We start from the raw sequence: 25,429 nt of genomic DNA on the forward strand, positions 1-25,429 counted from the left end.
AGATTCTTCAGACAATTCTTCTCAAGCTGAAAAGTAAAATGTTATCATTTAATAGCAGCTGCTTTCTAAAGTGCTGTCTCTTCACCACTGAAGATTTATAAGTAAGACCACCACCCCAACCACCTGGAGACTACTGACCTGAAATATGTCACCAAGTCATAATAAAGACATTTCTAGTAACTAGAATACCATATGTCAGACTTCATCATTAAAATAATTACTTAGAAAATAGTATGCAAGCATTTTATGTATGATAGTTATTTTACGAAAACAAAATAACTTAAGTAGTTAGTGTTTGATTCAAAATATATTTTTTGAAATAGCTGGAACTAAACTAGAAGCAATAAAAAATTAGATAGGTAGAAACAGCACATGTTAATGGAACTGTGCAATCATAACCAAGTAATCCAGGAAAACAACAAATCAATGTAATCTACACAAAAAAATGCCACCACAGCCATCTGGACACTCCACACAAGTTTAATTGATTCAAAGACCAAGGAGCTTTTAAAATTGCAATCAACAAAAAATTGTGAAGTAACAAAGAACTATAAAATAAACACTTTTGTCACGTATATATCGGACTTCTTCAAACAGGTTAATAAACTTTCATTGCTCCATTCATTTTAAATATCCCTCTTCCATATCATGTGACTCCCAAATTAGAATCTATTAACATCTTTTAAAGTGGTAGTTCTGTTTAACATAATCATCCCTGCCCAGCCGAATCCCAACAAGTTCTTAAAAAGATTTATATAAAACCAGCTTTTAAATAAATGCTTATAAATATTATGTTATATAAACATTGATTATTGATTAATAATGAATATAAAATTTAAGATCCAAGAAAGTTGATTTTAACATCTCAGTACTAAAAACATTTATAAGAATATAGAAAATATTTCCAATATTAAAAAAAAATAAGAACAAAGTCAATAAAACTGTGTATTACATACATAAACAACAATAGTGCCTATCTTTCCAGTGCTTTCAGTTTTAAAATGCATGTTATAGAACAGTGTTTGTTCAAGCCATACCAGTTGTTCACATTCAATAACAACTGCCAGTGAAGTTCGCCCTTTTCCAGCATAAGGTTCCATGATCCACCTCTTGCACTTGGAATAATTTTCTCAAGCACTGTGCATTTAAATTCATGCCCTGGTGAATTTTGCATATGCTTAAACAATGCAATTGTTATTCTGCCCCTGTTGATGTCATGTATATGTTCGTAAATTATTTCCTTTAAATGCCACTCAGTTTTGCCAATATAAAAACGTCGGCAGTTCTGGAATAGGGCTGCATACACAGCCCCATTGCTCATATAGTTGTGCTTGCTTTGTATTTTCACTATCCTGCCCTTAATATCCACTTGTTGGCATGGTTGCATATATTTACAATACCTACATTGGCTGCATTTGTACATTTTATTATTAGGCCAGTAAGGAACTTTTGGTTTCTCCAGTAATTGCTTCAAACAAATTCCTTTACGATAAACTATACTAAGGCTCCTTCCCTTAGTATTGCTAAATTCTTCTTTGTCATTCATTATAACCCAGTTTTTCTCCAAAATTCTCCTTATAAGGTTACTTTCTAAATTAAAAGTGGTAATAACTGCATCTTTATAGTTATTATATTTCCCAATTCTTCGTATACCTGGATTGGTTGTTATCATATCTTTTCTAAGAGATAAAATATGTTCATAGTTTAAGAGATAAAATGGGTCTAAAATACCCCCATCTCTCTTATTTATTACCTCATACATCAAATCATTGATCATAGTTAAAAGGTACCCCCTTTTCAAAAACATTGTTCTTAACAATTCACATTCATCCATAAAATGGTCCTCTTTTGTGACCATCCTAGTGGCCCTTACAAACTGCCCTTTAAAAACTGCACATTTCTTTGCTAAAGTGTGATTGCTAGTAAAATATAAAAAAGATTTTGAGTACGTGGACTTTCTAAAAATATATGCAAAATATGCGTTGTGACTCAGTGGGGAAGATTGCATCAACACCAACCTCACTTCCATACCAGCCCCCCAGAGGGAACCAATGGAAGGGGAAGAACCATATCCACCAACTAACAAATTAATACGCTTGACCATAATGCATATTCAGGAAGATACTTTACATACACCTCTGACTATGACAGAACAGCCTGTTTAGTTAATTATGGAGGAAGGAAGGAATGAGTATTCCAACTTAAGGATTATCATAAATAATGAAGGTGATTTTAAACTATATAATTTCACTACTTATGAACTTAATTCTGAGCTTGTGAATCTCCTGGCTAAGGGTATGTCTTTCATTCCAACTTGTTCAGCAAACTTAGTGAATGTTTTGATAGAACTGAAACAACTTACAAGGAAATTGAACTTTTTAGCAATGTTTAGTAACCTTAACCCTGATATGTCTGGTTTACATATTTCCTGCACTTATTTACCCACTTTTGCTCCCTGCACTTCAATTATATGAGGACATTGGTGAGATTGATTTAAGGGAAGCTTTATTAAATAGAAGTTTAAGAAGGGAGTATATACAAAGAATAGGGACTATTACTAAGTCAGAAATTGACCAATTGAAAAAAAATCAGAACACATAATATCAGAATTATGAAACCAGGCAAGGAGAGAGGGCTAGTCATTATGGAGAAGACAAATTATATTAATAGAATGGAAGTTACTTTAGAACAGATACATATGAGATTATATCGATTAATGAATTAAACAAAGGCTATCATAAACTTTGAATGGAATGGGAAGACATGTTTATTGATGGGTCCATCACTACTGATGAGTTTAATTATTTGAATATCTTATCTCCTACCACTCCTACTATATTTGGCATGCCAAAAACTCATAAACGTTTGGAAAATCTCCAGATGTGTCCTATTGTGGACAGCAGGGGTTTTATTACAACTTGGTATGCCACATTTCTAGTTTATAGCTTAAAACATCTTATGACAGAAAAAAAGCAAGTTTGTAAAGATTCACAGGATTTTTTAGAAAGTACAGAATGGATAGAATTTGATGAAAATGACATATTTATTACAGTAGGTGTCAAAGATTTATATACTGTGATACCTCATGATATAAAGGTAGAGTTGTTTTGTCAATTTCTTTTACACAAATAGGTGGTACAAGATAAAATGAAATTATATGAGTGACGTCTGAATATTGTCCTAAGGAATAATATAATTATACTCAAGGGACACTATTATTTACAAAAAACGGAGTGGCTATGGGCTCCCCCATTGCATCTTTGTTTGCTAATATAGTTATGGTGGAGTGGGAAAGGAAAAATGTGCTGGAGGGCCCTTTTATGGATTCTTATACATTTTATGTAAGGTACTTGGATGATATGTTTTTTATTTTGAAGGACAGTAAGGAACTAATACCATCATTTATTGAGTACTTAAATAATAGTGCTCTCTTCCTTAAATTTACCTGACAAGTGGACGAGAGGACTATTCCTTACTTGGTTGTCCTTCTAGAGAAGGATTTGAGTCACAATGCATATTTTGTACATATTTTTAGAAAGCCCACATACTCAAATTATTTCTTTTATTTTACTAGCAATCACCCTTTACCACAGTAACCCACAGTTGTTAAAGGGCAATTTGTAAGGGCTGCTAGGATAGTCACAAAAGAGGAGCATTTTATGGATGAATGTGAATTATTAAAAACTATGTTTTGGAAAAGGGGGTATCCTTTAACTATGATCAATGATTTGATGCATGAGGTAATAAGAGGGATGGGGGTATTTTAAACCTATTTTATCTCTTAGAAAGGATTTGATAACATCCAGTCCAGGTATACAAACAATTGGGAACAATAATACCTATAATCATGCATTTATTACCACTTTTAGTTTAGAAAGTAACCTTATAAGGAGAATTTTGGGGAAAAACTGGGTTATAATGAATGTCAATGAAGAATTTAGGAATACTATGGGAAGGAGCATTAGTATAGTTTATCGTAAAGGAATGTGTTTAAAGCAATTACTGGAGAGACCAAAAGTTCCTCACCTTCCTAACAATAAAATGTACAAATGCAGTCAATGTAGATTTTGTAAATATATACAATGCCAACAAGTGAATATTAAGGGCAGGATAGTGAAGATACAAGGCAAATACAACTCTATGAGCAAAGGGGTTGTGTATGTGGAAAGTCCTGTAACCTTTCATTTTAATACAGTTCATGGAGGGGAATTATGTGATTTAAAAGCATGTGTCCTGGAACAAATTGTTGAATGTAATCAAACTGTTTTGAATGATAAATTGCATTATAAAGAAACAGTTTTTATTTTAAAGTATGACACTTTAGCCCCTAGGGTCATGAACAAAGAATGCAATTGGAAAGTATCCCTGTAATTAATTGTGAGTTAATTATTTAATTGATGTATTTAAGTTATGTATAAAAGGTGTGTGTTTTTAGTGTTTTTGTACTCCTAGAAGGCTGTGGCTGAAGCACTAGAGAGATTGAATTTTTATTAAATTTGTTTCTCATTAACTTGATTTTGCTGCTAAATTCACTGTCCGAGTAGTATTTTTTATTTATTTATTTTTTTTGGGATGTGTATGCAGCCCTATGCCAGAACTGCCCATGTTTTTATATTGGCAAAAACTGTGTGGCATTTAAAGGAAAGAATTTGTGAGCATATACATGACATCAATAGAGGCAGAATAATGAATGTGTTGTTTAAGCATATACAAAATTCACCAGGGCATGAATTTAAATTTGTAGTCTTTGAGAAAATTATTCCAAGTACAAGAGGTGGACCATGAAACCTTATGTCGAAAAAGGCTTATTTCACTGGCAGTTGTTATTAAATGCGAACAACTGGCCTTGTTTGAATGAACACTGTTCCATTATATGCACTATAAAACTGAAAGCATTGGAAAGATAGGAGCTATTGTTGTTTGTGTATGTAATAAGCATGGTTTTATTCACTTATTTCTTATTTTTTTTATTTTCAATATTGGAAATATTTTCTATGTTTTTTATAAATGTTTTTAGTATTGAGATTTTATAATCAAGTTTCTTGGATCTTAAATTTGATATTCATTATTAATCAATAATCTATGTTTCTATAATATAATTAAGTATTTATTTAAAAGCTGGTTTTATATAAATCTTTTTAAGAACTTGTTAGGATTTGGTTGGGCAGGGGTGATTATGTTAAGCAACTACAACTTTAAAAGATGTTAATATTTTCTGATTTGGGAGTCACATGATATGGAAGAGGGATATTTAAAATGAATGGTTCTATGTAAGTTTAGTAACTTTTCTACAGCAGTCTTGTATGTACAGGAAAAAAGTGTGTATTGTATAGTTCTTTGTTACTTTACAGTTTTCTGTTGATTGCAATTTTAAAAGTTTCTTGGTGCTTGAATCAATTAAACTTATGTTGAGTGTCCAGATGGCTGCCATGACATTTTTGTATGGATTACAAGTGTGTAATCATGCTTCTCAGCCTTGTAGCACAAGAAATTGAGCCAAATCCTAGAATAATGTCAGGGGGAGGCAAAAGCCCATAAACAGGGACAGATTTTAAATATTGCTGTTAAAAACTTAGAGTAGCAGCGATATGAAGTCTGAAACTCGAATGTATGTTATTATTTACTGACTTTAACCCACAATGATTTGCCAGAAAACCACAAATTTTATGAGGAATGGGCCAAAAATATCATTCACAAATCTGGTTATTCTGCGAAAATCATGACAGTTTGAGTGTCATATGTTCAATGCTTATCTGACTAGTGTTTTGCTAAAGGAAACCTTTATAGATTCATAATGTTAACTGAGAATCATACTTTCCTACCCTCTTAGATTTCATACTACTATTCCCAAAGAAGAAATCTTGCTTTCTTTAGCTCTAAATTTGTTATTTTAGTCCCTTATACAGATACCTCTGTATAATTGTTATATTTTTCTGTTATCTTTTAATTTATGGTTTTACTGAGTTATTTTTTCTAGTCCATTTTCCGAAATCTCATAAAATCTGTCCATGCAAAGAAGCTACACTACTTTAAATGTTGGCAAATGCTAACAGCTTCTTTGTAATACTTGTTTTCAAAAAAACTAAGTTTAACTGATTGCTTAATGCTAATGTGCAATATGTGTTACATAAACAGCTGAAACTAAATTAGGAAAGAAAAGTAGAAGTCATGGAAAACAACCAAGCATTTTGTTGCTCTACTCGGCTTTCTGTTTTACTTGACAGTTTTCCCACCCCATTATCCCTTTCCTCTTATACACAATCATTAAATTCTCTTTCCAGGACCAAATAATCAGGTCACACCTCTCATTCACACTAACTACCACTTTTCTTTGTAACCTGCAGTATCTCTCAACTGTCCCTGATTTTGCCTCAAAATTTTCCCTGTCCATCATTATTTTTTTATTTACATTTACAGCCAGTCAATAACATCAGACATTAGAATTTAATACGTCTTATTTTTCTGGAAAATACATGTCCCTGCTATTGAGCCTTTATCTCCACATTATTTTTGGTGTTGTCCATGATTCTTAAGCAAAGAATTTAATAGCTATGTATTTAAGCTTTGCTTTAGTGCAACAAAATATTTTTAATTGCCAGCATGTAATAGCCAACAACTTAAAGGAAAACAGAATTATGTAGGTTCTGCTCCAAGGCATAGTACAAGTTATTAGCTTGAAACAATACCCTACATACAAAGCAAAGTAAGCTAATTGCTGCAGTTCTGAAAGCATCTGTGGAATCGGATGCAATACACTACCAACTCTGCAGTTTAAAATTATGCATCACATGTAAAGTAAATAAACTGGTAACTATTTAAAATGTCAGGACCAGCTAGAGAGAGTCCTGAAATGTGGAGACTGAATGGCTGAAAGATTGGACCTACATATACTAAACCTGAGATGGCATTTCTCAGAATATTCCCTTTTCTCCGAGGTATGGCAATCTCAGAGTTGTTATATATAATTTGGGGTGGGTGGGGTATAGGGGTGTTTGCACCTTTACAAAAACTTCTAAGGAGAAGACTGATTTTTGAAATTCACTCTTCTCCAGGTTTTCGGTCTTTTTACCCACCTTTTCGGCATTCCAGCATTTTGAGTGCTGATATTTCAACTGGGAGCCAAACAAACCATTATTGTTGTTAGGAAAGGACATGTTACTAGGAAACTTGAGCATGAACGTGATTTAAAGAGCAGGATAAGGAGACAGAATGTTAAGGTATGCAGAATACTGAGCAAAATTATATCACAGATGGTTATGTTGAGGTATAGTATGTAGAATACATAAAGTGCTGAGACCACTATAATGCAACTTTATGAGGTTGTCAGGAACAGGAAAGGGATGAAGTTATAATAAGGTTCAGAAGAGTTACATAATCTCTTTCAGAGGTTATTTATATCAAAAATGCAGAGAACAGAGTAGCCAAATTAAAGAAGCATAGGATGTAACAAGGGATAAATGGCAAGGTTATAAAATCCCTAAAAGATGGAAAAAAATGACAATCATCTACATATATAAGACGTTGAAGGTATCATAGGGACATTTATTGGTGTTACAGAAAGTTGGGGAATGAGATAGCAAAAGGAAAGTAGGAGTGTAACAAACCGTTAAAATGAAGGATTAGGGAAAATGAACTAGTGAAGAAAGATAAAAAAACGGCAACAGCAATTTAACAATGAAATTCATTTTTGGAAGAAGTCTGCTTTGGAAAAATTCTACAGAAACATAGATCAGTTGTGAAAGTAAAGTAAAAAGTTGTTGCACTACACTCTTGTTGGATAATGACATTGATATACGTTCCCTGATGGCCATCCATGTCTGTGAAGGGATCAACATACCTATATTATCTCATTCAAACTTACCATGCCTTTTTTTGTATACTTACAGTTAACACCAATACCATCTTATGGCATCCAGGCCTTTTTTGAGTCTGGCTTCTTTAACTAAGTAACTTACCAGCTAATAACAGGTATAATTGGAAAGGACAAGGTGTAATTAACAAAATAACACTTAGATTGTTAATTTAGGAAGTCCTGCAGTAGAGAAATTAATCACCGTTTTCCACTTATTATTCATATTCCCATTATTTATTTTCATATTTTTATATCTGAGATACCTACATGATATTGAGGGGTATGATGCGAAATCATATGGTGTGAGACAGAAAAATTTAGTCATTATCTGTTTATATCACACTATACTGGAGATAATGTTACTTGTTTGTTAATAATTATGAAAATATGCAATATTTCCTATGCAGTTAATACTTCAAAAAACAAGTGACTTATCAACTATTGCAATGCTTTGGGTGAAACCTTAGATGTTGAAGAAAGCTTCCATTGATATTTGCACAGGAACTTGCACAGCTTGATAGATATTCAATATTATTTATATTGCTGATTATGCAAACATGCATATGTTGTCATATTCCTGTAAGTATCTCAAAAACATTCACTCAGAGAGGAATTTCTTGCTGTCATGTGAAAGCTTATACCTGGTTAACAAAAGTGTCCTAACAACATGTCTGTGCTGTACAGTTTTTAAGGTATGACAATTTGTTTGAGGATGTTTAGCAAAACATGCAGTTCTGGTTTTGAGTACATTATAATGTTATAATATTTAGGGAAAAATTATGAGCAAATGAACTATTATCACTATAAAGAATAATTCTTACTGATAACATTGCTTTTTGTACAGTTTTAATAGCTTTTATTGTTCACAAAATATTTACATTTGTTTGTCATATGCTTTTGAAGTTTATTTTTCAGAAAATGCTCTGGAATGTAAGAATGTATGCAGGCTGCTAGAGGTGTGAAATTCCACACCATATGGGGTTAATGAGTTATGGGGCTGCCCAGATTTCACATCATCACCCCATTATGCAGCATGCAACATGCTAGGAACATCCTGCAGGCTGTGGCAGGATGATACTTGAATGCCCCACTTCAGACATGCTAAAGCAGCAAAAGTGATTCTTAAGGGTAAGCCGACATCCCCTACAATCCTGTGGGCTTGTGTGTGTGGTGTTATGTTTGCCCAGACTGTGGGTGTTCCACATTAGAGTGTCATAAGCCAGGACTGTAGCAGGCATTCAGTGTCATCTCCAGCATAGTATGAACATGCTGTGGGACTACTACATTTTGACAGACTATAAATGTAGCTGTATGCATTAGCTTCAGCTGTAGTATCTATACTTGCCAATTAAATGGTCTTGCAGAATATCAGTATGTGGGAAGAGGCAATACAGCAGAGATGTGTGTTAGATATATGAATCATGAAAACTATGTTGACATGTTGGTCATAACCCCATATGTATTACACAAAACCTGGCAATTTACAGAATGATAAACCTTTCTATTAACAAACATTTTGGACTGGGCCATGTGAGACCTTTATTGTTACGTTTGTGCAATCAATGGCACCCAGCACTTCTTGGAGATAAATGATGTTAAATAATGCATGCATGGTGTTAGCTATTACCACTCTCTTTTGTAGTGTAATAAGAAACCATATATGAGCTTCCAGATCTATAATTATTATATCAGTGAATTCATTGAATATTGTAGAGGCAGAGGCCTGTGAAATATCCATTGTGTCTACAGCCAGTCTTTGAAAGGTCCCTGTAAATAATATTACAAGAGCTATGCATAATATAGTCTCCACAGGTATGGCTGGGTCACATATTCTAACTGATTCTATGTGTGGATAACACCTAGTAGCCAAGACCCAAATAATGTCTTGATCAGCTCTGAAGTCTTCGATAACTTCTTGTTCAGTAAAACTTGGTAAGTCACCACTGATGACATTATTTATATTGATGCTGAATGACATCTTATATGTACCAGAAGCAACCAGTGGCACTAAGAACACTGTACTACAACATTATGGCTGCTGTGCCTCCAACCATCCATACAATGATGCCATTTTAAGCATACTTCACTCTCTTATAATCCAACACAGTGTTGGATTGTCCAACTATCTTTTGTAGACTGAGTTGCAACTATCACCCTGCATATATTTTAAAAGAACCTCATTTTATATCCTCTTTCATTTGTATATCATCATGCAGTCATTTGTATATATCTTGTTTTGCCTGTTTATGCTCCCTGTTTTGAGTCACAATGTAGGACTCTGAATTACCACCACAATGCATCTATCTGCACTTGGTCAGTTCTGGCACAGTTGCTCATTGCAATACCTCTCAATTCCCTCCAGATGTTTGCAGAATTTTCAGATGATCCTTTTCCCTCATATTTGTTGGTCTATTCCTTATAAAATTTGGATTTTTTGGCAACTCATTGAGGACTGAAGTCATTAAATAATGATATACATTTGAGTTTCAGACTTCTAATCCTTCAGGAAATGCATGCTAATGCAACACATGTTATTCCAGCAAATTTCTAAGTTTATAGGAGGAATGTTTAAAATTTGTCCCTGATTTTGGACCTTTGTTCTCTTCCCCCCATTACTTTGCCTTTGTCCAGACTTTCCACTTAAGGTTGAGAGGTATGTCCACTGTGTGCCATGCAAGCTGTTTATGAGTCACAGTCCTTATTGTCAATACCAAGCTGATAAATTAATAAGACTGGCAGACATCTGAAAAGTCATGCTGTGCAAAACTCAACATTATACAACTGAATGTACACATTATATGGAAATTTTATCTCTATAATATATGTGATTTTGTTAATAATTTTTGTTTGGATATATGTTGTAGTGTATGTGCTTCTTGGCCTGAGTCATGGTTAAAACGGTTCTGTGGACCACCCTACTTAGCCTACTTATACAGGCAAGAATGTTATGTGTGTGTGTGTGTGTGTGTGTGTGTGTGTGTGTGTGTGTGTGTGTGTGTGTGTGTGTGTGTATATATATATATATATATATATATATATATATATATATATATACACATATATATATATATATATAGAGAGAGAGAAAAAGAGGCATGTTTATTCATATATATATATATATATATATATACATATACATATACCTACATATACATATAGCTGCATAATGTATAGAGAGTGCAAACACTGGATTATGTCATTCTATGTGGCATTTTCTGTTTTCTTAGATATGCTAGTCATTTAAATGATAAAATGTTTTACTTCGTAGCACTGTTAAGATTAACAACATACAAGAGAAAAATATTTAAATTAAAAGTAAAATCAATATGCAATAATATACATGCTATGAAAGGACATTGAATCTGTACATAAGAAAACTGATATAACCAGTTGTATTTATTAGCATTACCTTATTATTTCCATTTATTTTACTTTTCTCAGAGGTGTAGACACTTTTTTGAGGGCCTACTATGAATGCTCCCCTACTGAATGGTCTCTATACACGTGCTCACTGGCACTTGATTGAAAAGAAAAGTGGTTGAATTCTCAATAACTCAATCTTCCATAACTACTTATCTCCCATGTTTATTTATTTATTTAACATTTGTTTACCAGGAAAGTCCAACTGGGAGAGAGACCATTTACAGTGGAGGCCTGGGGAGAAGTGCTACAGCTGCATGTCTTTGGAAAGTAGGAGGAAACCCATGCGACTGCAGGGAGGACATGCAGACTTGACACAGAAGGTACACCAGCTGAGAATCGAACCAAAGAACCTCTTGCATGAGGTGACAATGCTAACCACTGCACCACTGTGTCACCTCTACCAGCACCCTAAATATAACCCTAAAACTCCCTTCCCACTCTCTAACCCTAAAACTCCCTTCCTATTTCCTGTTCCCTTATCCTAAAACTCCACTACCCATCCCTAATCCTGAAATTTTCTTGGGCTCCCTAATCCTTACTAGAGAGTAAGTACAAGCAGTGCTTCTCATGACTCATGCATGCATGTTTGCATGAATTCATACAAAATTTGAGCATGAGCAACAACCTACACGATCTAGAAAATGCTTAAGTTCATTGCTTTAAAATAGTGGTTTCAAGCACTTAGGACTCAAGCACCTCTAGTGAACCCCACTTTTGAACATCAGTTTTTCCTACTTTTCTGTTAGACTGTTTGATTCTGAATCACCCAGGAAGGCAGTTAAATCAGCTGCAACCTTTTTGTCTTAAAATTTCCTGGGGATGGGTCACTTTCAGATGCTGTTTGTTCACCTGGGTCACTTAGTCTTTCATGCCCATCATTTGAATCCCTTCAATTTGTAAAACATTACCTACTTGTTTCTTTAAAGTTTTATCATAATGTATAAAAAAATCTAAGTATTCAGTTGCTTTTATTTAATTAACTAGTTTAGTATGCTGGGCATTGGGTATGGTCAGTGTGAAATTAAATATTCATGTAGAATATCATGGCTATCTATACCACAAATAAATTCTAGCAAAATGCTTGTAAAGGGGGCAAGCAGATTTTATAATTGGCTACATTGCCTGATTCCAAATTAGCCTAAATTGTTCTAGTAGCAGTACTCTGTGATGTTTTGAGTTTTCTATGTTTTGAGGTTAAGAAAGGTGGATATTGTCTGCATCTAGTGGTTTCATGTGAACTTCAGTGCTCCAACATAAATTATAGTTTAAATATTTTTTACTGATAATGTAAGTGGAGGCATTAGTAATAACCAGAAATATGTTTGTTCACATTTTGTGTCATTTAGTTTCTTCACATCTTGCAATTTATTAAAGTACTTGCCTTGGAGGTGCAAAAGTTGTTAACAATTAGCAGATGCATGTATTCCTAGTTCATGTTGTTAACTTTGATAAGTCATATTAGTAAAACTGCACTGGCAAAGCAAAAGTTGTGGGAGAAGCAGGACTTACAAGAATTGCCACTAATTAGCATTTTCAGCTGTTTACATCATCATTGCACTGCATTATGCAAACTTTTTCTTACACCTGCCAACCCTTTTCCTGTTTCAATGCTTGACAGAGATTGGTTGGATGGTATTTAAAAAATCAACAGTGTCATCCATATTAAAACAATTACAGTTTCCATATTGCTGTGGTATCTGTGACATGTAGTACTTTTTATTTGCCTGGATTGTTTTAGCCAACCCATTAAAATATCAATATCTCGCATTAAACCAAGACTCAACATACATGGGGGTCTGATTGAGAATCACCTCTGCGAAAGGAATGTTCTGTGCTCTCAGAGTAAAAAAAAAATTAGCTAAAAGCTTTTTACATCAGCATGATTTGATTTACATTTTGTTCTGAGGTGTTAAGCATCTTCTTCATATTTCACTGCCAATCATTCCCACCTGGCTAAAATACCCCCCCCCCCATCCTTTTAGCAGCAACATTTGATTACTCTTAAAGAAAACTGATTAGCAATGCCCACCTGGCTTGCATTTGGAATTTCTGCTACAAAATGAACAATTACTTCTTTCTGGCCTGCAAACAAATCTGCTCTCCAATAACAAGTGACTTCTGCTTCCTCTGTCATACAGAACTTCCTGATTATAGTTTGATGGTGCTAACCACCCCTCCCTCACTAATGACAGTGTTAGAGACCAGCTTTTATAATGTGGCATGGGCGCCAGAACCATAGAGCGCAGGGAGCCCCCCAAATTTTGCAGATCATCCATACCTCTGCCCCTTTGTTTTCCGCGCCTCCCAACTGCCATGATGACATCAGCGCATGTATTTCCAGCTGTTTTTTGCGAGTGGGATATTCAGAAGCTGCTGCAGAAACAGAAGGGATTTATGGAGCAGATGTGCTGCAGAGTGGAAACAGACAGAAGCTGAATGCTAGAGTCTATCAGAGTGAGTAGTGTGTGTGTGTGTGTGTGTGTGTGTGTAAATGCCCCCAGCAGGATACATCTGGTGGCTAGAGGTACTCAGGCTCAAACCCTGTACCTTGGGAACAGGTAAAAAGAGCCTAAAGGCCCTAGCCACCATCATTTGTGAATTTATGTCTCACATTTTTGTTCTGTTGTTTCTGGTTTGCAGGAGTGGTAAAACAAAACCTTTTATTCTAGCAATTTTCTAAGGTTATAAACTCAGTATTTGAAATGTGTCCCTATTTTGGGGATGTATTCCCCCATTATTTGCTTTGTTCTGTATTTTTGTGCTAAGAGATTGAGAGCTATGGTCAGAAGTGAGAACTGAATTCACTAAATAATATGCTAGCCATTTAAGTTTGTCTTCATGTCTTTCAAGAAACCTTGAATTGGCCAAGCCTTTTCACAATCCCCTACTCAGGTGTAGTACAAAAGATGAATAATGTAGGAACAAACACTTACATCACCAGATGCATTGCCAACTTGGCTCACAGGATGCAGGAGATCAAAACAGGGGAAGAGACCAGTCACCAGTGGAGTCCCCCAGTGTTCGGTGCTGAGACTTTTTTTGTTTGGCATATACATCTCAAAAGTAAAAGGAAATACCAAAATGTTTTGGCCTATTAAGTATGAGATGACTGCAAGTTAGGAGAAGTTATTAAATCCCAAAATGACTTAACCATCACACAGGAAGGTTTGTCCCAAATAATAACTGGTGTCAAAATCATGACAATGCCCTCTGAGAACTGATCCAATTCTTTGGCATTTGGGAACTTGTGTGTACAGTGACCTAACTTTTGACCAACATGTGCCCAGAGTCATAAGAAAGCCTTTCTATATTGCACAGATTATAAACAAATTGTTTGTGACTAGATCTAGAGATGTTGTTGTCCCCCTTTACAAAGCTCTCATTATGTCAATCATTTTGTATAATGCCCACTTTGGCATGTATCTGTCCAGCCCCATGCAACAATTGGAATACCTTCAGAGCTAGCTTGCTAAAAGGATACAAGTCCTAAACAATAAGTCTTGCATGGACCACCTCAAAGATTTATTACTATACTCAGTATCCTATAGAGTGCTTAGAGGTGACATGTCTGGCATACAAATCATCCTCTGACATAATACAGATGGACCTACTGAACATCAGCAAGTCAAATGGCATTACAAAATACTCAGTCCAGGTATCTAAACTGAATGTTGTGGAGAGATGGATATATATCACAGAGGCTACCACTGTTCCGGAACAGACTATCCATAAAAATAAAGCAAAGCTCATCTAACCATATTCAAATGCAACTTGGATCTAAGGATGGGTAATAGAAAATGTACTCCAAGATTTCCCCTCATGCCACTAATGGATAGAGGCAGTTCCTAAATGCTGCATCCGTTACATGGCCCCCTCAAATTATCTATGGTATGATCACAGTTGTTCTTACTAGGACTAATATACAATTATCAGCCATGGGGATAGCTAAAACCAATCAGAAAATGTTAATTCAAGTACCAAAAGGGAATTGGCTAAGCTTAAAATGTCCTCCAAGTGAACCTATGTTGTGGTAGCAAATAGTTATAAAAAAATTACCCTTTTTAGTTCACTAAGTGCCCCTGTCACCCTCCACCCCCGCAGTCTTTAACAGCTTCCGGCGCCTATGTAATGTGATCATTTGTACTGCATGCATGAAAATAAAAGCACAGCTTTTTATATGAAATTATCTAATTTGCATAGTCATAAGCATCACTTCAGTCTGTAACCCATGTGTGCACATTTTTATATCAAATGAAGAAGAGCTTAAGTGACGTACAAAATATCATTGCCAACAAACACTGAAGTTTTGGTTGCTTCAGTGAAATTACAACACTTAAAAATCTTGTACAATATTTAAGTATAAAGCAATAATTAGCCGTCAGAGTGATGGGTAATATGCTGTTTACATTTAATATAATTATGTACACTACAGCTGCATATGATCGTTTTATTTTAGAAACAATAAGAGGCTTATCTTTTTGACCTGTACTGCAAGCATAATGCAGTGTTAAAGTTGGTTTACTGTAGACTGAGATATCTTGCAACATTAAAATAAAACACATGAGCAAACCACCTCTCATGCAATGCTGTTTCAGCGAGTGAATTGCTTTAAAAGACACTGCAATTAAAACATTACACTCTTCTTTAGATATTCATCAGGGAGAAAAATGACGGAGTATAAAAATAATTCTGTAGTATTTACCGAACAAATGTAATCATTATATGACTGGAGATTGTCAAATCCCACAGATGTACACTTCCAGCCTTTGGAACAAGGACGTTTTATCATAGCAACACGAACTTTATGCCACCAAAGCTATGAGCTGCCTGTACAATAATTTGGGACTCTTTTCCTGTTCACCAGTTTTGTCACAATGCTCCTCACATGATGTTAACATTTAACTGAGGGCATGCTTTAATATAAACAGAGTGAAGTAGCAGAACACCAGAGACTACAAAATGATAAATTCTCTCTCTTTTTTGAAAGCCAGAACTACATGCTTTCATTCAGTAAAGTTTATTGAAAAAATGTTTTTAATCAATTAAAATTATCAATTCACATAAACATTGTTATAAAATCTACTGTACAATTTGTAGGGACTCATTATCCAACATTCAAATAATTTTTACTAATACTAATACTAATACTAAAAAGTTGATAAAAGCATAAAATGTATGGATATATCTAGTATAATACTTGAGTTTAATGTAGAGAATGTTGGACTTCTGATAGTTGTTACATTTTAAAAAAATTATAAAGAGATAATTAAAATAATTTGATCATTGCGTGAAAGAGAGATGTTAAAAATTGTGAAAGGGGCAGGGTCTACAGAAACCATTTAAAGATGAAGGGAAGTGAATAAATCTTGTACCTCACCTGCTGAAGTTAATACTCTTCTATTCTTCTTTTATTATACAAAACTGTACTAGAACTTAGTATATCTCCTGCCATTTTTATGCAAGAAGTAAATGTGAAATATCCACACTAGGATTCATTGACAAGTGTGTACATTTCATGCTAAGCCTACATGATTAATTCATAATAGCACTCAAGCAGCAATGCTCACTGAATATGCATGTTGATAAGGAAGTCTATGTTTGCTAGCACTTTTTTGTGGTTAATACAGGCGCTTGTGCATGGAACCACAAGCATACAATGTAAACATAAATAAAAACCTAGTAAGTGTGCATGTGCAAACAACCAACACGAAGCAAAGGCAAGCTTATTGAAACAATTAACAAACAATTAAGATAGAGAGGAAGTTAAACGTGGAAACTGTACTCATATAATGAGATTAGTGCAGAAATATGAAGCAGGACAGGCTAAACAGGGGAAAAGAAACTCAGGCAATTAATATGTGTTTATTTAAAATAAAAAATTTTAACAAAAATTATTTTATATTAATTTAATTATAAATTAATCCTGTTACTTTTATTGACCCATGTGCATAATTAAAAATGGACATGCTGACAAAGGATGTGAGAGGGACACAAAGCAACAGTGTAACAAGGGGGAGTAAATGGGATATAAATGTTAATAAAATGCTGAGTTGGGATAATGGTTAGCAAGGACAGTACATACATTAGGGAGTATTTGCATATACTACAATTATTTCATATCAAAAGTGTATATAGGAAATTATTTGTGTTATCCAACTTAGAGTAATGCTGTATTCTTAAGTTCATTATGTATACACATGAATAAATGAACCCTACAGCTATTGTGCAATGTACATCAAAAAGGGACATGTCTCTGCCATTTGTTGTCATGTGCAACCATAGAAGGGGGGTTATTTTACCTTTTAACATATATGAGCCAAGTATGTGTTATAAATTAATGTAAATGATAAACACAAACAGTAATACAACAATAGTCGCAATGCATACATTTACATTTGCCACTGAACATGTGCATTGGCATGCTCAGTAATATTTGTGTTATTCACATGCTTGTACTGAGAATGCCTTTTTAAACACTTGTGGCAGGTGTACTGAAGTACTCTGCCATTGGAATTTATACTGTTGGGAGAGGTCAAAGGTAAAGTAAATCACATCCACATGATTGATGTTAGAACACACATATAGGTTAAATAATTTTAAAGCTGTCATTGCCTTATGTGTTTGAAAGAGACAACAGTGATGGTTATAGGGCAGTGTACACACCTGTGAGAATGTGGACATATTGCGAATATGCATGGTCACCTGTGCAGTCATAAAAATAATGTTATTAAGTGAGGGAAAAAAGCCTTTGTTAAGCAGCTTGCATGTTGTGAATGTTACATAGTAACTGTACATGCAAGCCGTGTATGTATATAGAAAAATACAGAAGCACCAGACACATAACACAGATGTGTCACATTGATGAGGATATAAATAGAATAATGAACTGATTTACATATTACCATTTGTCTGACTATAGCAGATGTGACATACATACATACATACAAAATTAGTCATGTTAAGATGGCATATGCAGACATGTACATAACTCAAGGTATAAGTCAAGTGTAGTCAGATTACTGACAAAAGGGTTGTGTTTCTGAGTGTCATGACATTTATCAATTTACATAGGGGGGATTTAATAAAGCATACACCATGGTTTTTCGCCATGTCTGCATTGCGGTGTGATGTACACATGGCCACAGGAAAATTTGAACTTAGTAAGCACCGTATAGAGGTGAGCACCCCCGTGGACACTAGTTAAACATCTTGCCATGCTTACAAAGATGTTATGATCCAAAAAAAAGAAGCCAATCTGGTGGTCCCCTGCCATAAACAAACTGTACAAAAGAAGGAAGAAACTGTTGCAAAAGAGAGTAAAATCCCATGAGTGGAGGAGCTCCCTGGTCAGCCTCAGTAAGAAGCTGCGATCCTTGATAACATCCTCCAAAGCTAGTTATGAAAACAAAATCACCACTGATTCTAAAGACAACCACAAAGCATTCTATAGCTTTGTCAAGAATCTCAATGGCAACACTCAGATCTGCTCTGAGTTACAGCACAATGGCACTAAATATACAGACCCAACTGATATTGCCAACATCCTGGTGGATAGGTTCAGTGCTAACTTTACCCTTCTCTCACCCCCTAAAGAGCCCATCTCTATACCTGAAGAATGCAAATTTCCTGTTATCATGGCTTCACAGGTAAAAAACACACTCTCCAAAGCCAAGAACACAGCATCCATGGGACCAGACAACATCCCAGGCTGCATTCTACATGAACTACAGAACGAACTGGCACCCCACCTAAGTACCATGTTCAATCATAGCCTCTCCTCAGGCTTTGTGCCTGCTAAATGGTGCACAGTGACGGTTATCTCACTCCACAAGGGGGGAGCCACCACGGACCCCAGGAACTACTGCCCTATTAGCCTGATGAGACTGGTCTGCAAGGCCATGGAATGTATCATCATGGAACTTATAAACAAAGACATTGGTGATCTCCAAACTCTGGACCCTACCCAGTTCGGGTTTGTAAAAGGCAGATCATGTCTCCTAAACCTGATAGACTTCTTTGAAGCTCACCAAAGCCGTAGACAAGGGTAAGGTGGTTCACACAGCCTATCTAGATCTTGCCAAGGCTTTTGACACCATCCCTCACTCTGGAATTATAGATAAACTCACTAAACTAGGTATAAATCCCTATGTCACAAGATGGGTTGCCAACTGGCTCACTGACAGAACCCACACTGTGAAAGTAGCAGACTCCAAATCCGACTTCAGACCAGTGACAAGTGGAGTACCACAGGGTTCAGTCCTGGGTCCTCTCCTGTTTGGTATCTACTTTTCTGAAGTACAGGCTAACACAGAAGGTCTTTGGCTAATGAAGTTCACAGATGACTGCAAACTAGGAGCCATAATCAAAACTCCTAATGATGTGGACATCCTACAAAAGGGCCTCACTGAGACAGATGCCTGGTGTCAAAGCCATGGCCTCAATCTCAATGCCAAAATGTGCATTGTCATCCCCTTTGGTAAAAACTCTGCACCCATGAACTACAACATAGGCGGTAGTATACTTAACATTGAAAGTGTGATAAGAGACCTTGGGACACAGGTGTACAGTAGTCTCTCCTTTGATAATCACTTCACCACAGTAGTTAGGAAATCTTTCTACGTGGCACACCTCATCACAAAAGGCTTTTCATCCAGAAAAAAAAGAGGTCATTGTTCCCCTCTACTCATCACTCATTAGACCCATTATAGAGTACAACGCCCCTTTTGGTATGTACCTCACAAGACATCTACAACAACTGGAAAGGCCACAGAAATACCTCACAAAGAGGATTTCCGGCCTCAAACAGATGCCCTATGCAGACTGTCTCTAAAAACTCCAGCTTTACTCCGTCGCATATCACCTACTTAGAGGTGATCTCTGCCTGATATACAAAGCTATGTCAAACCTAGAGCTGTTGGACATGATCCACTTAAAGAAACCTCAATCCCTCTGAGCTACACGCTCTAGGGACCTAAACCTTGTCATCACAACAGACAGAACATGCTGGAGGGATAGATTCCTGTCCCAGAGAGTTTCCATACTCTGGAATAAACTACCTATCTATATCAAACAAAGCTCCTCATTAGCACTCTTCAAGAAAAATCTTGATGATTGGATGGGAAATAGGAAATCTCCCCCCCCAGGGTTCACCTCTGTGGCTCTGCTCAACAGTGGCACAGGAAAATAATTTTCTTGGGTGGCAAAAGCCAGGGTACCTTTTTGGCTGGGCTTGTATAGGCCCCAGGGCCGATAGCCTAGTACCTACCTATGAACCTATGAATTGGCTGCATAAGCAGCTGAATAGTATACAAAACAACTAGGGAAAGAGGTTGGACTGATTCAACATGGTAGGAAGCAACTGTGTAGGCTCTGTGCTGGTGTTCTGCCTGTATTAGAAAACTTTTCGAATACAGCAGTAAAATCATACCTCTCAACCTCAGTGGTAAAAATCTGGACAAAGCCTGATAAAATGGGGAAAAGGCCCAAAAATAGGGTAAAATTTTAAATATTGCTCATATAAACTTTGAAAGTTGCCATAACAGGGTTTGTTTTTCTGATAAAGTTCTGAATGCATTAAAATAGAACAAAAGTGCTAAAATCTTCATTTGTTTCCTTTGCACCCATTTTTTGAGTTTTGAAGTTTGCTTTTTTGCTGTTTTTTTTTTAGTTCAGAGATTTTGTTAACATGCATTCTCTGAAGGATTTGAAGTTTCAAACTCAAATGTATGTCATTATTTAGTGAATTCAATCTTCAGATCATTCCAGTAATTTGCCAGAAAATCACAAATTTTATGAAGAACCAACCAAAAATATGAGGCAAAAATCTGGACATTCTGCAAAAATCTGGACAAGAAATCTGGAGAAAGCCATCAATAATGGGGGGGGGGGGGAGGCAGAAATAGGGACACTTTTTAAGTATTGCCCATACAAACTTAGAAAATGGATAGAACAACAGGCTTGCAGAATGCAGCTTTCTTGCCATGCCGCCAAATGAACAGTGCACATCGTAAGTCATGCAGACCATACCTCTCAACCTCTGAGGGCAAGACATCTGGACAAAGGCATAAATAATGGAAGGAAAAGGGCAAGAAATAAGAACATGTTTTAAATATTGCTCTTACAAACTTAGAAAATTAATAGAACAACAGGTTTGCAAAATGCAGCTTTGTTGCCACACACCCAAATGAACAATACACATTTTAAGTCATACAGACCATACTTCTCAACTACTTAGGGCAAGACATCTGGACAAAGCCATAAATAATGGGGGGGGGCAGAAATAGGGACACAATTTCAATACTGCTCTTACAGACTTAGACAATTGATAGAACAAGAGATTTGCAGCAGCAAACAGCTTTGTGTACGGCTCAACCTCTTACAATATACCTCTCAGAGCAAGAAATATGGACACATTTTAAATATTGCTCTTATTAACTTAGAAAGTTGCTAGAATACCAGGATTTGTGTTAGAATGAATTTACTAAAGGTTTTGAAGTCTGAAACACAAATCCCATGTCATTATTTAGGGACTTTAATCCTCAAAAAAAAAACATGTTTATGAGGATCAGACTAAAAACATGAGGCAAAAACTTGACATTCTGCAAACATCTGTACAGTGGAGAGGTAACCTAGAACAAAGTTCCAAAATAGGAACAAATTTAATACTCTCTATATTATGTTCAATGTTCAGCTCCCCTTCAGTTTACCTAGCTACACAGTTACCTTTTCATGTAGATTCAGGGCTGTCAGCACAGTGAAGATGCAAATGAGGTCTGAACTCATTAGAATTGATGAATACCAAAAAGTTGGATGCTTGTAGGGATATTCACATTGTGTAGGCACTCCCTCTGGCTTTGTGTTTGTGGGATGGCAACTGTGATTGCTTACATCCGGTTGGTGTGTGTCAGGTTAGAGGGATGGCAACTGTGATTGCTTACATCAGGTGGGTGTGTCAGGTTAGACTTACAAAGTGTGACATTAGGTCTGTCTAGTTTGGAAATGCAAGTAAGCAGTACACAATCCACAGGCTCTGTTTCATTAACATCCAACCTGCTCTTTATTTATTGGAAAATTGTGTTTTCTCTGTTAGGTTTTTAGTATTATTTAGTATAAAAAAGAAATAAAAGGAAGAAATATTTGAAATGAGAAAAAGCAATCTATGACATATACACAGTAGAAAATGTTAGTGCACATGAGATATGACTACATAGGTCTGGATTTTAGCTCTCACTCCAATGCACCTTTAGAAAACAAGATGGGTTTTTCACACAACCAACTGCAACAGAATGTACACTGATACCAAGCCATAGAACTGTTATTTTCATGTGTATTAGTATATTTCAATGTAGTGCACTTAGTGATCACAGACTGTTATGATTATTGATTTACAGCTCTGTCTAAACTTTCTGTGTTTCCTGGTCATTCATCAGTTATCTGCCCAGTACTCTGAGACATGCAGTCTGTAAGCCATGCTATATCACTGACCTTAAAATGTGTGAGGAAATTAACTGACAATAATATATCCATTTGCCAACAACTGAAGGCCAGGTTGGATGGCACAAACAAACATAGACCGTTCTTTTGGGGAGGGAGCAAAGGTGAGTTTCTGCTATGGCACTTACAAAGGTTCAACTGTTCTGTTGTGGGGGAACAAAGCTGAGTTACTGTTGTGGCACATACAGGCATAGGCTGTTGTTTTGGTGTGAGCAAAGGTGAATTGCTGTTATGGCACAAACAAGGATATGTTGCTCTTGTTACTCTCCTTGTTTTGCATCCTGCCTGTTTGATCATGTGAGGGTTGTGAAGTCAGAAACTGCAATGTGTATCTTTACTTTATAACTTCTCACTTCAATGATTTTCTAGTACAAACATATGGTGCAAAATTGGAGGCATGCAGTGATCATCAGTACTTTTGAGAGGTATGACTGTACAAATCTTTGATGCCTGAGGCCTGCTACTTACTGATGGACACATATAAGTTAAATAAGTCTCTGCTGTCACATATTATGGTACTGTTCATACAAACCTCTAACCTTTCACTTGCTTATAGTAACAAGTGATGAAATATAAGGATATGCCATAATATTGTTAAACAATGCACTCTGGGTTCAGGACTTACCTTGTAAATGCAGAGGTTGCCACAGTGTCAGTCCAAGGATGACTCTGTCTGATGCAAGCAGTGCACAGCCAATACATGGGGAGGTAAAGATTGTGTGAGTTACCTGGCATCAATGTTATTTATATGTATGTGAGTAGCAGGAAGGTTTTAGGACCCCAGGTGGTGACTGAGTGTGCTATGCATTGTATCTTAGCCAATGCAAGGACATACTGAGCACACCTATGTCTGCCTACACCCACAGTAGCTGGTGGTTCTCCCTCTGACTCCTCATCTGCCTGTGACTGTGGTGCCCTTGGCATTGGTGGTGTGGTGTGTGTCCCTTGTTGATCCTGCTGCAGCTGTTTCCTTCAGATTATGTTGTGTAGCATGGCACATACTGTGAAGATTTCTGTACATGTCCAAGCATTGTACTGCAGGGCTCCCCCAGATGTATCTAGACATGAGATCCATGACTTCAGAAGGTAAACACTCACTCTATGACATTTCTGGTTTGAGCGTGTGCATCATTATGGGGTTCTTTCATGGGTGTGTCTGCATTTGTGATGTGTATCATCAGCCGCAGTTCTGGTGCATGACCTGCACCCCCCAGTAGATGACCATTAGGATATCCCCTCTAGCAAACATCTGGTATAGTTGGGAGGTGTGCCAGATATATAAGTCATAGTAACTGCCATGTTCACAGCACACATGTTTAAGATGATTGCTTTGGAATTACACACAGCTTGGCAGTTGATATAGTGGTAGCCCTTTCTGTTAATGTAGAGCCTACACTGTTTCCCAGTTGGTTTCTTCATTTCTACATGAGTGCAATCTATGGCACCCAGTACTATAGGGTAGTGCTTTATCTGCTGCAAAAGTTGCATTTTTCAGGTCCTCTCCTCAGAACTATGGGAAAATGTATGTGTTCATTGGCATGTTGGAGTATAGCATCTAAGAATTGGTGGATGATCCAGAATGCTAATGCTTGTGACACCACCAGCATGTCCCCTGTTGTTCGCTGAAAGGTACCTGCAGAGGATATTCTAAGGGCTACACATACCTTAGTCTCCACTGGAATGGTTTCTTTCAGTTGGTTTTGGCTCTGAGTTGAGGGTGCCAGAAATTGCAGAGTTCCTGTAGTGTGTCCCTGTCCACCCTGTAGCTCTACAATTTCTATATCATGTAGGTTGTGATAAGTTAAACTTGGCCTGAAATCTCTTCACTTTCTCTGCCTAGGCCTATTGGCATCAGCAATATTGACTTATGCCTCTAGCACATACAAATGTATTAAAGCAGCAGCAGCCCATAACATTCTGTCTGTGTAGATGTTCTGTGTCTGTACTCCAAAACTTTTGACATCTACAGGAAAACACAGCATGGAGTCTACGTGGATGCTTTATAGCTTGTTGAATAGCTCCACTGTGTTGGATTGGTTGATTAGCATGCAATCCCGCTGCTTATGCTTTAATTTGCATCTATGAAACATAGACAAAGACAGATGTAATCCATTAATAATCTACACCATTATAAAAAGGCAAATATGTAGCTAGCCAACTGATGGTGAGGAGAGTTATGTATGTTTAGAAGACTGCAGAAGCACTTTTTCTTCAGGATATATCTGTACAGAGGACTATTGAATTTCAGCAGGTATGCTCCCCTTTTGTCACCTATATACTGCATATGCTGGAATGCTTTTAAGAATAGTAGTGAAGCAAAGGCTTTTACACTTTTATCTGTATGCATTAGTTAGAAGTGTACTGGTGGCATGGGCCTGTCTGTTAAGTCATCTCAGAGGTACACATGATTGACAGTACAGGAAAATGGAATGCTGTGTAATAAATATATACAAATGTGTCAGGGACAGGTCCTTTGCTAGCACTTTTAGCATTTCAAATTCATTTTGTTAACAAAATGTGTCATTTGCCTGTTTGTTTTTGGGGGGGGGGGGGTCAAGGATGAGTTACTGTTATGGCACAAACAAGAATGGACTGTTCTTTTTTTGGGGGGTAAATGTGACTTACTGTACTGACACAAACAAATATATGTTGCTCTTCTTA

This window comes from Protopterus annectens, chromosome 11.part0 (genome assembly GCF_019279795.1).
Source record: "Protopterus annectens isolate FY-2018-M chromosome 11.part0, PAN1.0, whole genome shotgun sequence".
NCBI lineage: Eukaryota > Metazoa > Chordata > Ceratodontiformes > Protopteridae > Protopterus > Protopterus annectens.